We start from the raw sequence: 4,901 nt of genomic DNA, 5'->3' as shown, positions 1-4,901 counted from the left end.
CGCTGTCATAATCGGGGCCGGCAGCTTTACTTGAAAGAAATTTTAATGAAATTTCAAATCACTGATCATTAGAACAAAACTAAAACAAATCAGAGTTATATGTTGGATTCATTGATATAACAAAACTCTCAATTTGCTGTTCAGTGAAATGAGAGAATTGTGTTTAACTTTAGAACAAGAAATTAAGAAGTGTTTAGTCAATGAGTGCTGTGACAATAAAAGCTTTATATAATAAGCATTGTACTTATGAAAATTACCAACTTTTAAATCATAATCTGTCCTTGAGCTGAAAAGTTTTTTTGCATTGCAATTAGAAATTTGTCATTTCCAAACATGGATATGGTTTCACATTTTAAAATATTATCCTTTTTGTTAATATCAGTGACCTCACTATTGTAATACTTTTAGATGTTATCATACTTAGTAACATGAGGTTAATATCCACATAAGTCCCTCAAATATAAATGAAAATATTAACACACCCATTTTTTTTATTCTTAAAAAAGTAAACTTTACTGAGGCATAATTTCCCTACAGTACTCCAATTTTAAGTGTCTGATTTGATGAGTTTTGAAAATAAATATACATATTGAAAAATACATGTGGCCATATATAATATATGGGATATTTTTACTATCTCAAAAATTTAACTCATGCCCCATAGCACTCAATCATCTCTCTAATCTCTCACCTATGACAACCATTGATATACTTTTCTCTATAATTTTTCCTTTTCTAGAATTTCATGTAAATGGAATTATACAGTATGTAGTTTTTGTGTCTGACTTCTTTCACTTAGTATAAAGCTTTAAATATTTATATATGTGGTTGTGTACATCAGTAGTTTGTTTCTTTTTATTGCTGAATTGTACTCCATCATAAAAATATACAATAATTTATTTATCTATTCACAAGTAGCTGGACCTTTGGGTTTTTCCAATATTTGACTATTTTGAATAAAGCTACTTTGAACCTTTAAGTACAAATTTAGTCTTTTTTAAGTTCATGACTTATTTTGAAAAGCTTATTTAATTTAAAATTTCACTATTATTCTGAAGTTGTGATTATTGGTTGATTTATTGATACTTTCAATGTTGCCTTCTTTGGGTTACACTAAAGACTTCAGATTCATGTGTTTGGCTTCATGGCCAATTATGTAAACACTTCTTTGTTCTCTATACTTTACTACATGTTGATACTACTGTATTTATTACAGGTATGTGATCATTATGTTTTGTTTTTAATCTTTACATGTTCAAGTATTATACCTCATTTTTAAATTCCGTTTTTAGTTCTTTTCTATAAGACAGCCAGGGCTGGGGCTAGACGATCTCTCTAGATCCTAATGATGATAATTCAGATCTTGTTTAATGGATGTATAAGTTATGCCTAAAGGCCAGTGGTCCTGTGTCAGAAAGAGGTAAGACCAATTAGTAAATGAATGACTTATCTTTCTGTTTGTAATTGAATTCCTTGAACTAATTTTGTTTAAACAAAGCCTTATGCCTTAATCATGAACATAGTGTATTAAAGTGATGGCTGATCTTTGGGTCCTCCTGTAAACTGTAAGGTGTGATACTCTAATATATTTAGAAACCCAGGTACAGTTTCATTTATTGCTCACCATAATGGCCAATAATCAAGGCATAACCTTTTAAATAAGCAATTCACTTTCAGAATTAAAACACACACAGAAGAATGATTTTTAATTTTTCTTTGAAAAAAGATATAGGCAGAGTTGACATTTTATTCCTTTTCACACATAATACAATGTGAGATCAGTTATAACCTATAAAATCTGACAAGAAGTTTGTCAAAGTAATTAGACATTGTTAAGAACTCTATTTGATATGTGATTTACATTCACTATCACAAGATTGAACTTCACACTAACTTTATTCTGGGCCTTGAGATCTCAGGTAATAATAGTATGATGCCATCACAATTAACACATTTTAAAAGTAACCATCCAGACTATGAAGACAAAACTCTACAACTTGCTCAGCTATTTTATAGTACTGTCATACTCAATACTCATGTTTGGTATTTTTGTCATAAACATCTTTGCCACAGACTTTCTGCTGCAGCTTTTTTGCTGTATAACCAATTGGCCACAAGGCAACCCTGCCATAAAAGTTAAAGCAACAAAAAATAAAAGAAAAACTATAAAAAGAAACATGAGAAATGAATAACAAAATTAAAATGTTCAGAATACAAAATATTTGGGTACATTTTAAATGTATAACACACCATTTTTAACTATCATATATTAGCTACCATATATTTTTAATGTAGATATTCTTTCTACAAGGCATTTGTATGGAGAATGTTGTATATTATGGAAAATTGTCAATTTGTTGAGGAAAGGAAAATAAAAATCCAGTTGAAAAATAAGTTGCTACTCATACAATAATTATGGAACGTCATTTGGAAGTTGGAATTAGGATGTACTCTCCATCCCAGGAAGTCTCCAAGGGAAAATCATTCACTCACTTGCCCTGGTCGATTATGGTACAAACTTCCATACCAAGGTTCACTTCTACATCTAGATTTGGTACAGGCCATCGCTAGAGTCTAACCATAATTATGTTATGATTACACTGACACTGCCAGTCTTTGAAGCAAACCCTAGCTCCCTAAACCCTCCATTTCTCAGTCAGATTTTGGTATGTTTGATCATTAATTTCATGTGTCTACTTGGCTGGGCCATGAAGCCCAGATACTTAATCAAATGACATTTTGGATGTTTCTGTGAGAGTGTTTTTGGATGAGATTAACATTTAAATCAGTAGACTTTAAGTAAAACAGATTGCCATTGTTGACTGAAAAAAAACGTACAACCTAGAAGTTGAGAATTATGTTTTACTTGGAGGAAAAAACTGAGACAGTTTAATACTGGGACACAGCCTCTCACTTCTCCCTAGCTTAAGTCCTCAGTGAGAGGAACTTCTAAATTATAAAAAAAGTATATAATTAAACTTCTAAACTATAAAAAAATCAAATTAAAAGGTGGAAAATCAAATAAAAAGGTGAAATACATATATATATGTTAACCTAAGATCTCCATTAGTTTAAATCAAATAAGAAACACCAGCTTGGGAAGCCTTATAGTGGTCTCCACTTCCCCTCAATGGGTCTTAAAGATGCTAATAAAAACATTAGAGTAATTAATGTTAATTAAGTTGATTAACAGGAAGAAAACTATACAGAAAGTCAGGAGACTTCTTCTCAACAGGTAGAAATTTTAAAGGGACTTACTCCAAATGGATAAAAAAAATCTTTAGATGGTTATTTAAAATGGGATAAATAAGATGGACATTTATGGGATTAAAACACAACGTTTTTACAGTACACTACCTAAGGATAAATGGGCCAAAGGGCCCCCCTACTGGTCCCCAATATTAAAGGCTCAAACAAGTCTGCTCTATTTATCCCAATTTAAAATATATATATTTAAAAGGGCTGGGGAAAAAATTACACTGGGATACGTGACCAACAATTACTTGGGGCAACAGTTAGGCCAATTAATCGAGTTTAAAGATTGACAAAAGAGCCTGAGTTCCTTGGCTCAACCTCTCTCTGGGGACCCAGAGCCTTTTATATTAAAATAGCTAAAATGGACAGCAGATAAAAAGAAAGAAAATTTTCTAGGACTCTTCTTGTAAGACCAAAATTTGTTGATTGGATCCTAATGAAAACTAAAAGGTATAAAAGTTGACAGAAATGAGATGGAAGTGTATCAAATTAGTACACTTAAATAGGCTTAAAAAGATTGTTACATCACTTTTGCTTAATTATATTGTGGGATAGACATGTTTCACTGTAGAATACTTCCCCTGTGTGGTATTATAAGACAAAGCATATAGATCCGCCCTTATTAAACATACTAAAGGAAACCAATAGTGTTACTCAAGCTGTACAATAAAGTAAAAACTGGGAACTAATATTCAGGGACTAATAAAAATAATAGTAGTGATTTTGCTCTGGGTTTAACTTGTGCACTCAGAAAGAGGGCCCTTGTTGAATGCCTTATGTAAGCTTTTGAAGGCATGATAAATTAAACCCTAAAGTCTAGAACAGAGAATTTCAGTTTAGTTTGAAATCTTCTTACTGATACAGAAAAGCAAATTAGAGAACATATATAGTTGGACAAATCTATCTTTTAATATCTCATCAGTGACAGACCAGTTCTTTGGGGAATTAAAAGCAACTGTCTTTGTCTTGCAAATCTCTACATATCAGAAATGTAAATACAGCCCATAATGACCTAATTAGCTCAATCAGGTACAACCTGAAACCAAAGGGCAAACAAGGAAACAATGGCCTTTTAAAACTCAAGCCACTAGAAAGTCTCCCTCAGCCGAAATCTGGCCTCCTTAAAGGCCTATCAAGGAAAAATACAAATCTTTTTTTTCTTAATTTATTTTTTTATTAAAGTATAGTTGATTTACAATGTCATGTTATTTTCAGGTATACAGCACAGTGGTTCAGTTTATATATATATATATATATATATATATATATATATATATATATATATATATGATCTTTTTCAGATTCTTTTCCCTTATAGGTTATTACAAAATATTGTATATAGTTCCCTGTGCTATACGGTAGGTCATTATCCATTTTATATATAGTAGTGTGTATATGTTAATCCTATCCTCCTAATTTATTCTTCCCCCTGCACCTTCCTCTTTGATAACCATAAGTTTCTTTTCTGTGTCCGCATCTATTTCTGTTTTGTAAATAAGTTCCTTCATATTTTTTTTCTTTTTTTTAGAGTCCACATATAAGTGATATCATGTAAGGACAAATACAAATATTAAAAGTCTTTTCCACAAATAGTAAAGCCTTAGCCATCTGAGCAAGCAAATTTAATTTATCCCAACTATTACTTA

The sequence above is a fragment of the Balaenoptera acutorostrata genome, chromosome 11, assembly GCF_949987535.1.
Source record: "Balaenoptera acutorostrata chromosome 11, mBalAcu1.1, whole genome shotgun sequence".
Classification (NCBI taxonomy): Eukaryota; Metazoa; Chordata; class Mammalia; order Artiodactyla; family Balaenopteridae; genus Balaenoptera; species Balaenoptera acutorostrata.
This window is presented reverse-complemented; position numbering follows the sequence as displayed.